At 44.9% G+C, this 12,613-nt stretch overlaps 1 pseudogene; it reads left to right on the top strand.

The window, feature by feature from the left end:
* Positions 1-985: 985 nt before the first annotated feature.
* On the top strand, positions 986-2,982 carry LOC109476966 (annotated as a pseudogene).
* Positions 2,983-12,613: the final 9,631 nt, after the last annotated feature.

Genomic DNA, 12,613 nt, shown 5'->3' with positions numbered 1-12,613 from the left:
CTACGACGCTACATGTACATCGCTTTTATTCCATACATGTCTCCTTGAAAATTATGCAAAATATATTACCGTGTGCTGAAATGGAAAAGCTTATCTTTCCAAAAGAACTTGGAAACTATATACTCCACGTGGAAGGTCAGAGGTGCCAGGCCTAACCGGTGCTTAACCCAAATGGTCCGCCATGACAGTTATTCATCAAACTTCCCGCCGTTTGAAGGTCACGCTGGAAGGGGAACTAATTTCCCCACGGTCGGGGTCCCCGTGGATAACCTCTGACCTTTCAGCAGTAGTAGACTATGGAATATCAGATTGTTTTATAGCGTATGTGCTTGCATTCACTTTCTCGTGTTTACAGCATGCTATATTGAAATATTCATTAATTCGTCAATCATAAAAGTTATCATTTAAGGTTTATTTGCATCAACAGTGTCCCCAAAAGTGTCCTAGCTTTACAGCAGATTAACTACATACCTTAGAACAGCATAGAACGTTCATATAACATTACATAACGTATGAGATCATGGAACTCTTGTTTTTAATGTTTTGGGTTACTAGTATTTGAATAAAATTCTTGAAAAGTATTTCGTGCTATACGCGTAGGAAAATGAACCTGTATAAAGGAAAACACAGAGTCCGTGGGTCTTCTAAAACATATCAACTACATGCGTGTAAATGTTTTATTGGAATTATGCATTGTATGTACAGACAATGATCACGACGGGGAAATAATTGCTTTGACATTGGATTGATTTATAAGTTAAGAACACGTTACGCGTTTTGTTACATAGCTCAACAAGGGGAATTGCCTGTATAGTGATGTATACGTAGTAATACCAATGTACTTTGCTGCACTACACACACTAAATTCTGCCGTCCGCCTAAAAAAACAACATTGGCCGAACAACTAGAGCTCATTTCCAACCCATATCCTTCACAAAGCCCCGCAGTAGTACTTCATCTCCGCAGCTATCATAACAGTCCTGGCATGCTAACAGCGACCATTCGTTATGACGGATGGGGTTAGGAAGGAGAACAAAATGATGACAAAAGGGCCAACAATGTCAAAGGACCAACTGTATTGGCAGTGATCATTCAGGATCGCCTGGGAGGACAGACTCTATAGACATTACCGACAGGAACATTCCTGTTTTTCAATTTCACGCATCTTCAACTAGATCTCCGTAGGCACTATCCTGTACGCCCCTCCCCCTCCAATACGTTTGTCTTGGATTGGCTCCGGTACGCGTAAGATAGCAGCACTATCTGACTCCTGAGCTCCCAATGGAGTAGTAGATTACTATTTTCTATCTCATGAGTCAGCCAGGGAGTTGGAATGGTCTGAAGTCTTCTCATGCAGGCACACTGCACTAATGATATTTCTGGGTGAGGTGCTAGTACTAGTGCTAGGGCCTCGCAGCACACAGGGTAGACATCCCGCTTGGCGCTAGTGTATCCCGCTGGCATGACGGACGTGCCGGCTAACTTGACCGACCCTACCTTGGCATCTCCCCGGCAGGACGGCGCGGGCTGGCCGCCGACGATTCTGGTTGTTTGCGGCGTGCTGGTGGCTCTGTTCTTCGTGAGTGTCGGCGTCAGCAAGACGTTCCAGTACCTGGTGAACCACACGAACCTGATCGTTCCCGCGGCGCCAGAGGGAGACCCACTGATGCATGAGGATGACGGGAGCGTGGGAGAAGGCGTGCGGACTGCAAACGACGCTCAGGGAATTGCAAACGACGGGCATTCAGATGTGTGTCACGACATTTTCGTGGTTGGGGATGGTACTGCCACTGCCAACCCACGTGCGGACACTGACAGTCCTCCGCACGGACCGCAGCGCGATCCCGGCCCTTCCTCCCAGTCGGCAGCGGACAATAACGTCCGTCGACTCGGGAAAGTCCCCGGGAAATCCCGATGGACCAGGGAAGGTAAAAAATCAACAAGAATCGCGCCACTCGACGAGGCCAATGACCCCGAAAAACACCAAAAGGGATTTTCTAGCAAGCGGAATAACAACGAACAATCGACCTCGCGGTCTAACAACCGTGTACCGGCAACAAAAAAATCCGGCTGGGACCTGCCGATGATCCTGCTAAACCCACCCTAACAGTTTTAATTAATCTGCAGAAATGCCCATCTACTGGTGAACGTGTGGGACTGAAGTAGACATGTACGTAAGTCCCGCGGCACAGATATAGCGCCGGAGGACGTCACAACATCACGGCGATCGCAGCCACGCGAGGGAGGAGGGAGCGGAGAAAAATCCCGACGACGACGGAACGGTTAGATTAATTGGAAGCTCGCGGGGACGAGGAGCCGCCTCTGAATGATCACAACGCTTATCGTACCATCATGTGCTCGAGATGCAGGAAATGGAATTCGTTCACGTCTGACGAAATAGGCTGCTTCCTGCAATCGCTTCATATCTTCGTCTAAATCTTGGTAAAGAAAGCAATTGTTGGAAAGCACGCTAGCTGTTCACTTCAGACAGTTCGCTCCGCTCCTGGAGGCAGGCCATCCCCGGAAAACCGAGCACCAAAGGTACACGGTGAAAGGTAAGGTACAACCAAATAACATCTCATCTTCTGTTAATTACGGGTGCGGGGAGGGGGGCCAAGTCTGAAATGTCAAACTTGTGTTTCCCCAGACACAACACTTTATGAGTATTCAGGATTGAAACCCTGTTTGTATCGAACATCCACATAAGAATTTCGCATGCCTGAAAGGCAAACTGTTTGAACATGGCATTCATGTACTCGAGGAACTAGACTAGGTGTTTTGAATAATTTGGTACCGTTCAGAACTCTAGTGTTTCGTCGCCTCTCGTACTCTTTGATTCCCAACTTTGATGGAGATGGATTTTTTACCCTCAGTGACAAACTGTGGGTCAGTGTTTTCTCCCCATCAAACTACGTATATCCATGTTCACTTGAGTACTTCTACCCACCCTGCAGCGGCCGACCCCTGCCTGGACCCCTCTAGGGAGACCCATCATCATGAGTTACCTACAGTGTACTTAGAACGCGGCGACCATTAGTAGGGCGGAATGGCTGGTCTCTGAGGACGGGCTTCCACCCCGCAGAGCTGCGAATTCAACACTCCTGGAGTACTTCTGAAACTGCAGGTGTGTATCTGTGTCATTTCCATAATGTCTGCATTCCTGCGGCGATGCCGTTAACTTTATATTCAATTTGGCTCCACAATATGCCAAGAGGTTCACACTATAATACTTAAGTAATTGATATGCATGACAAAATACATATAATGTACTTTACAGGCATTAGTTTTATTTTCTGAGTACGTTGATGGGCTTTAGCACTGTAGGCATGGCTTGAGAGATCACCTGCATATTATGTAGGTTAGTGCAGGTAAAATTGGAGCTGTGCAGGTATTTCTGATGTCTACCTGCGCACCTTACCTACTAGCTAGTCCATGTATACTGAGTTTATGTCTACATGTAGCTGTATGTGGATTTCTATCTGCTGTATTTAATGTTACCACCTATGAATTATACAATAAATAACGGCAATAGTTTCTGAGCAGTTTTTAGTGATTCACTGTTCCAAAATTCTGAGTGGTTTAGATAAAATTTGTCTGGTCCCTGTTATTTCCCATCTTACCTGCACAAACGCAGATGCAGAAAAAGTATTTCGAGCCCTCACTGCAGCTTAAAGTGCATGGAATTTCACAGAAAACCCACAGCGTTCTTTTAGGATGACTTGTAATGGATGGCTGTGATGTTCGTACGTCATTGGAACATCCCACAAGGGTGGACTGGGAGGGGTGATTAGGATACCAAGGTCAAATACTGCAATCCCTCAAAAGGAATGTTTGATGGAGTCTAGATTCTATGTTGATTTTTGAATGAGACCTATATATTTTACCGAAAGGGATTGTTCCATTAAAAAAACGTGTGTGCATATCCAACAGCAAGTCCTTTTGCAATAAATGCGTTTTTGGAGACGAAAACGATGCAGTCGTGCATGCGGTCCCAAACGCAACACCTACAGGGTTGTCCCTGTCGGTCCGTTAATCACAACCTCTACTGTATGAACCTGCTTCTCTGAGCTCGCCGAAAGAGGCTTGCCTGCTCTACTGTTTACTGCAAAACCCATGTTTACTCGTATATTTCCGTGAACACCTAGCTGCTATGCATAGTGAACCAGGAACACCTAGATCCAGTGCACATTGAACCAGTAGCACCTAACTTCAGTGCACAGTAAACCAGTAACACCTAGCTTCAGTGCACAGTAAACCAGTAACACCTAGCTTCAGTGCACAGTAAACCAGTAACATCTAGCTTCAGTGCACAGTAAACCAGTAACACCTAGCTTCAGTGCACAGTAAACCAGTAACACCTAGCTTCAGTGCACAGTAAACCAGTAACACCTAGCTTCAGTGCACAGTAAACCAGTAACATCTAGCTTCAGTGCACAGTAAACCAGTAACACCTAGCTTCAGTGCACAGTAAACCAGTAACACCTAGCTTCAGTGCACAGTAAACCAGTAACACCCAGCTTCAGTGCACAGTGGACCAGTAACACCCAGCTTCAACGAACAGTGGACCAGTAACATCTAGCTTCGGTGCACATAAATGCACCGAAGAAGGTGGCAGACGGTCATCGAAACGTCGGATCTTCTTTAACAAGTTGTTGTGAATAAAGAACTTTGTAAGCGTGCGTTCAGATGATCGAGTCCAACTGGAAAACAGACTACAGCAAGATTACATGTATAGTTTTACTAGGCAATATTTTAGTCGGTTAAGTGAGCAATGAACAGAGATTGAAGTAGCGAACTCTCCAGAAATGTAAATAGCTTGTTACGTAACATCATATCTAGAGCATTCCATTACAAAATGTAATTCAGCTCTAACTTGCTTTAGACAATGGTCAGAACGTTTGGTCAGGGGCTAGATTATATAATATCTGCCTGTCTCTAGATTCAATTTATGTCTGCAGTTCCGGACAGGGGTCGCTGGTAGACAATGACCTTATTAGGCAGTGGGTGCCTGGCGTAAGGTCATCATCCGCCAGGTCATCCATCAGAGACGTCAGGAGCGGAGATTAGACTTCAAATCTAATCACTGCTCCAGAAAACGGCATCGTAAACGGTCCTCATGCTCCGACTATAATTGCACGGTGCGCTGAAGGTAATAACACACATCCCGGCACTGCAAGGACGTTTTTCACGCAGGGAAATCGTTACTTGGTGACGCACAATACATTTCACAACATCTGGAGCGGAAGAGTTAGGACCCAAGTTTGGACAGTTTTCGTTTTTGTTGCCGGGGCCTTAGTATGCTGAGATAGCTTCACGTTTGATGGTTGGTGGATGGGTTGTTGGCTGACAAAAAGTAATTTGCATGGATCAAAGAGCTCAGGCCCGTTGGTATGCCCATTCTGTCTAGCACTCCTGTTTTTACCTGACATCATTGCAGCACTCCTCTCCCCCCCCCCTGGCTTTAGCATTAGTCCAATTCAAGTCACCAAGACGACCAATTATTTAGTCAGACATCGTCATCACACGCATGCCACCCAACCAGCTGTTCCCATCTTGGACCCGGCCAGCTTTTTGAAAAGTATTTCTTGTTTCTTCTTTTCTTTACTATCTCTAGTTCTAAAAGGAAACACATTTTTGTGTAGATTGTGATTGTACCAAAAAATAAATGTCAACGATTGCAACTTATTTCTTTGCTTCAGACTAACACATATCGCATACACTCGATAGAGTCCAAGGGAATCCAACTCATTTCTCTATTGGCTACGGGGTTAGGCAGCAGGGAGAAGGTTAAACTTGATGAAATCCACTTAACCGCGACGGGGGCCGACATCGACTACAAGATATTTTTGACCCAGTGTTGACGTCACACTTCAAAGAAGCCACGTGACAAGTTTCACTGGGTCAGTCTACTGAGTAAGACCAGAGTGACTGGTCGAAAGCTCTAGGTGGGAGAACTTTTTGTGTTGGATCAAAAGTTTGAACTTTAAACTTGATGAAATTCATTTTTCTCGTAACAGTGTTTTCAACATAATGCATGTGGCATGTTTTAATAGTTGCCTAACATGTTCATATGTAAGCTCCATCTACGTTTGAAAGAAAATGCCTAGTGCATTCGTCATCTCAAACAAGAATGGCCCCACACTTTAACAGGTCCACACGTATTCATTAGAAACAGCAGTCATCCTATTTATGGACTACACAGGGGAGTTTAAGGTCGCGTCAAGAGAAATAAAGCCAGACGATATAACGCGCGCAGCAATAAGGGATAAAAACTGCACAGTTTAACACAACATAAACGCGGTATGACAGCGATAAGGAAAACAAATCTGTCCCTGGAGCGCTAAAATATGAACGGATTAGTATCTGTGGCGTTACCTGATTTAATCAGGTAACGCCCCTGTCTAACATAGCTGAATATGGCCCCCCCTAACATTGCCGAACTCGCCACAACCATGGTTAAGAGTAGGTTGCGAACTTGTTGGCCTCAGTGTTCAGCGAGGTAGGCTACTGTTCGTCCGGGCCCGCCGAATGTTTCAAAATGTTTTAAACATTTGTGTGTGGACGGGAGGTTTGTGGTTGGGAAGAAGGGTATCAATGTTCGGGGTGTGTTCGATGGTCAACTTTGACTCAAATTGAACTCAAATCCGATTCGATTCGTACAGATTAGTGGTTTTGGTAGAGGGGTAGAGGTGGCCCGTAGCAAATCTGGTTGCTCCCGAACTTCAGCCAACCATTAGTTGGTTGGTAGTCGGAGGAAGGTTCTGAATGTGTAATAGGAGCTCAACTCTCGGTCTGCACACGTCCGGGACTCATGTCTGTGTAATGTAGACCCAAGGGTCACATTGAAGCGCTCGCCAATTTCCGCTATCTTCTCAACAAATCTAGACCCAGATGTTGAAAGGTAATTGCTCGTAAATGTCCAGGTGCCCCTCCATAAGTTTGACTTCATCATTTTATGATAGCAATCTTGGTCTTAGCATCAAAGAACTATAAAGGCTGGCCTGAAACCTTCCCCAAGGTCAGTAAAATACGGCGGACAAGGTCACTAAAGGTAAAGCTGGGAAAGGCTTGTGCAATCACCGCCATATGGTGCGGTAAATTCTACGCTCTTGAAAGTAATGTTTTAACGCTATTTGACATTGTGCTGAGGAGAAAGGTCCGTTTTACATGCTTTAAGTGCATAGCGTTGAACAAAAAGGACGTCATTCAGTCTAGCTATGATAATGACGGCAGGCTCTTTTGTTGCTCAATAGCGTTGACCAAAGGACAGTGCCGGTTGTTTAGTAGCTGTGCCAGATACTGACGTCAATGGAAGTACTAACGTTTAGTCCGTTAATATTTCTAAAGCGAAGTCTATATTAGCCTGGCTAAATCGCGTTCCTAGCGATCCTACACACTGGCCGCCCACTAGAAGGGGACCAATTAGCGAGCTAACACACGCTAAAATCAACATATTGTTTGAAGCTTTCCCGTGACTTTGTGTGTCGTCTAGTTGTTAGTAATCCTGCCTCTGGACCGGGAGTTCGGATTCCGGCTGATGACTATAGTACCTGATAGTTCTTTATGCATTGCAACATCTGCAGGGGTGTACAGCCCCGTTTTCGGGACTTCAAAAGGCCATGAGAGAACCTGGTGTATTTTCGTTCGTGACCGCCATATTTCTTTCCTTGTCATTTTGCCGCTGCTGCTATAGTTGGAATACAGAAATCCTTCAATCAGAGCTGCTGAAAGATAAAATGGCGCCCGTGTGTACGTCATCGGCGCGCGTCACGTGATGATTGATTGATTCTATCAACGTAGGTGTACGTAGGTCTGCCCTCAAGGGCGGGCAATGTCACCATCAGAGAGCAGGACTCCGCTTTTTGTCTGGTATGCCCTAAATAACCCCAGATTTTATAGAAGGAGAACTTTTAGATATTGCACTACAATTGTACATATGGCAACAGCCATTGTACAGAAAGGTTCTAAACGGGGACCATTTTGCTCCAGGTGTCTTACTGAGGAACGACTGCTGTGTGCGAGATGTCCGTTAGCTTGAAGAATAAATCCACTCAGTCTGACTCTACTATATAAGATTGCATTAGAGTTAATAGAGGTTAGGATTAGAGTTGAGTTCATTGTTCGCGCTAGGCTTAGACTTAGGATTAGGTTTAGTTTTAGTCTTCACATCACGGCCAACCTAATCTCCAAGCAGTATCAAATTTGCCAGCCTGTATCCATTTGCCAGACAGTATCCATTTCCCCACCTAATGGACACTCCTTTGGTCAATGGATACTGCCTTGCCACCGTATGATCTGCTTGGAGATTACGACCTACCCCCTCCCACCCCTTGCCTCAGGTATATTGGAAACCCCTATATAGAGTAGTGCCGTGAGCAGTTATTTGGCAGGGACAGAAATTTGGCTTCACACCGTCTGCCCGGGAAAAGGGGACAACCTGCTATAACATGAGTAATTCATGGACCGTGTGTATCACCATAATGATGCCATGAAACTTTTATGTTGAGAATCAATCCTGCTTTGAAGTTTGGCCTCGGTTGGGTCACAAACGGCGAGACCATCGCAGGTACGATTGAAGTCGTGCCAGGACGACCTCGCACTTCATAGTTCAGGTAACAAATGGGTAGTCGGGTACATGAACTTGAAATTGCGGGGGCGGAGACACTGAAAGTGCAACTTATCATAAGGGTCAAAAAGGGAGATTCCGTTCATATGCTGACTTCTCCAAAGTAGACTGACCAGATTTAGGCCACGCCTACCTTTCTATACGCATCGCATCAAATTTGAGTTAAATCGGAGTCATATCTGACGCTCGAACACACCTCGAGCACTGCTGACCTACTTCCGAACACTAGCCAACAGTATTGCCGTCCACACCCGAATGTTTTAAACATCTTGCAACATTCGGCTGTGGCAGCAGAACAGAAGCCGACCTTGCCGAACACCAGCCAACAACAGCCGACTTGGCTCCAGACCTTCTCCTAACCATGGTGGGGCCGGGGAAGTTCGTCAGTGTTCGCGATGCCATATTCGATCGGTTATGTCACAGGGGCTTTACTTTTCTCCGCAACAAGTATACAATCATCGGGGCTTTCCACTCGATATCGGTGGTCTCCTTGGCAAATCCACAAACTTATGCACAATTAGAAATCCTCTTATTCTGGCAGACATTCATATCGTTTTGCTCATATCATATCCATTAATCTGTTCGTGAGACCTCTTTTTTTCTGCTCACGGTTTCCGCATTTGTTGAGCTATGAATATGCATGACGCTATCTGCCAGGATGATTTGTGTCCCCCACGTAATTATGGTCACACCTCCACAGGGAGGAAACATCCATCATTGAAGTTCTGATGTAAGTTCGCAAGAGACAGCTCAAAAGTACGTAATTGGAATAAAGAACCTGCAAATCAAATCATGTGAATATTTCTTCAATTGCAATATTTCAATTTTTGATTCAAAATATTACATCATGGCCCTTTAACTCACACCTTAGTTGTTACATCACCAAGTATAACTAGAGTGTTACACGTTACGACGTTACACCATATACAATTCTGTACACTACACACCCTTTCTGTAAGAAGCCCGTAGAGTGAATGTCACATCTCCAATAACCGTAAAATTTCATCTGAAAACACGTTAGAGGAGCAGCGTCACTAGAGAAGCGGACATTATTTTATTTTATCGGTCCGGAAGAATGTGCAATCTCACATGGTTGTCTGCCGCATTGTGGATTTGCGTCAGTCGAGCGCTCACATACGCAGTGAGCAAACCTGCCATCTCCCCAAGTACCTATAACGACACGTCTGAGTCAAAATCATCATCTATGTGTGCATTCGTATCGTCACCATGCCGCATTACGTCCATAAAGAAAAGCAGGATTATCACCCTACATATGAGCAGTCTTTCTAATAACCCACGTCATCAGCCGCAATGGGCCAGAAACTGCAATTTTGGAGCGAGCGTCCATCACGGTACTTTGAAGCTTCCTTCCGATCGAAGAAGGCAGTTTTGCTACGGTTATTAGGTTTTCAAGGCTGAATTATTAATGCTTAACGTTATTGAATTAGCGGTAGAGATGATAGCGGCTTGGCTTTGAAACTTAGAAAGGGTATAGGGGTGACCCGGTGTGGCTTTCCTAAAAAGGTAAGCCTTGGCGAGGCCGCATTGCGCTGCTAGCTATCGTGGCGGTACTACTCAGTTTGAGACCTTTACCTTCTACTTGACTTCATTTACTGCGACAGCGTGATACTCCCCCACCCACCGATCTTACCACCATCATCCGGGTGTTTGTAGTTTCCCAATTATCAGCTGTCTCCTCTGATCGTGACCGTGCCGATGCGTCACGCGTGCTGCTCCTATGTCTGGTAATTCTCCCCTGAGAACAACGATTATACCTGCAGCTAGCGCGCTGCTGGCAACCTACTCAAAGTCACGGCACTGAAAGGTGGTCGGGAATGCTATGTGAGGTAAGAAACTGTTGTGTGTAGCACGTACTGATAACCTTGTAGTAGGGTTAGGTGGTTGTCCTTATTATGCACATAGTTAAGGGAGTGGCCGGTACTGTGCTTAACCTTCCTGTTCATTTTAAATGTCAGTAACAGCCCAGAATTATCCACGGGACCTGAAATCTGCTTGTTCGCTGATGCTGCAGTGATTCAGCCTACCCGCACTGTGTGCAGGCCAGGAAATTGAATTTTTATGTGAACATGCACAGCTAGGAATTTGCAGACGGCAGTGCCTCTAAGAGCGTAAAGGATCAAAATGGTACGTCCGTGGAGTCTGGTCTGGTCCTGTCTTTGCACTGGAAATTTTACAGTAATATGAGCAGGTTGTCTGTTATCTGCAACTGTGGAGGTCACCGCAAGCTGCCTTGGAGTTCCTCACAGTTCGCCTTGGGAGGACGTCCCTTTTCTGAGGTAAATTATTTCGCCGTGTGGATTCTGGATAGATATTAACCATTATTCACTACGGTTGTCGTTAGTAATGTGTGGCTATCAGTATCGGTGGTGACTGGTCGGTGGGTACGTACGTTAAGTGGCTGATCGAAGACTTCATTTCGCCCTTCCTTCCTTCCGTCCATCCTTTCTTCTTTCCCTCCTCCCTTTGTCCCTTCCTTCCTTTCTTGCCTCCATCCTTCCTTACTAGTACTTCCTTGTCCATTTTGATACACTTGTGGACAGTTTATTAAATCTCTCGGATCTGAAAGCTCGTACTCGGACAGAATGTTTCTCCTGACATTTCTGTACGCCTTTGATTAGGTACTGCGAAAGACGTTAATACTTCCCAAACCCCAAGCGTGTTGGTAGATTAGCCTAACACGATAAATCACCAAGTCTGCGGAAGACGTTTTCTATTGTTGGAGATTAACTCTGTGAGCTTTCTGACTTTTCCCCACTCTGCCCTCTTTCATTCCAAGCTAGTCCTGTTATCTTCACGCATACAATACACGGCTGCAACTGGAGATAATAAAGTTTTGCCTACAAGCGACTTTTCAACACTTGCACGCCTGTGCGGCGGAGATATGAACGTCAAATCGGAACCATTGTTACCGATTCTCTCCGGCCAGTGCTTCGCATGTAGACAAAATATTTCCCTTCGTTAAGCCTTTTGGTGCCAGTTGAAGAGGAAACAGGCCTATCTACGGGTTACTTCCGTTTCTGTCTACCGTTGGTTTTGGCAATTACATAGTGCCAGTACTTACAAGCGTTAATGAAACATTTAACAATCAATATACAATATGAAAGTCAGAATACATTCGGGTGGCTAGAAGACTTTACATAGAACCTTGTTTGTAATTTTTTTTTTTCAATTGTTTGAAATGTTTATTAAGGATGACACAAAATCTAATTGTGCTGGTAATTGTTTGTCCTAAATTGTATCAATAGTCAAGATAACACTAATTGGTTAACTGTAACGTTAACAAATTTGAAGACATCTGGAGTCATTGTTACACACGCGTAGTTTTCCTTTCTGGAAAATTATGCATTTCGTTTTGATTTTTTCCATTTCCTCTAGTTGTGTATATTGTAGATATAGCTAGCTAATATTGCCAGTTTCGCCCATACGACGCAGAAGAAGATCCATGTACGTAGACTGACGACGGTTGATGCGTCTGAGCGTTGGCGTTTTAAACTACACCGGAGGCCATCCTGATAACCATGCAGTACATACATACTACTCTGGGGATCCACTCTGATGTGTCAGCCTGAAATGTGTGCATTGCCGGCAGGGCCGCCTGCTGATCCTGGCATTTTCCTGGAAAATATACATTGACTTCTTTCTGAAATATTTGCTCTATTAAAGGGGCATTATGTAACACCTCTGCAGTCTGCACCACAATTGTGATATTTTGATTGAAAAAAATTCTGTTATGATAATTTTACGTCCACTTTTCAACATATTTGTGCAATTATCTCACATCTATGACATTTATGGTTACCGTTTAACACCTCACATCAGTCAGTTTGTGGTGCGACCACAAACTACCAGAATGTAACAAACATGGCTGACAGCAGTGTTTCCAGCTTTTAAACACACGTTATATTTTATCACCTCCACTTCCTGAATGGTACTTATTTGCAATGGAGTAGCGTTTATTCACTTTAC

Source organism: Branchiostoma belcheri, unplaced genomic scaffold (assembly GCF_001625305.1).
Source record: "Branchiostoma belcheri isolate BF01 breed outbred unplaced genomic scaffold, Haploidv18h27 scaffold4, whole genome shotgun sequence".
NCBI classification, from domain to species: Eukaryota; Metazoa; Chordata; class Leptocardii; order Amphioxiformes; family Branchiostomatidae; genus Branchiostoma; species Branchiostoma belcheri.
The sequence above is the reverse complement of the archived record's forward strand: the minus strand, read 5'-3'. Positions and strand labels throughout refer to the sequence as shown.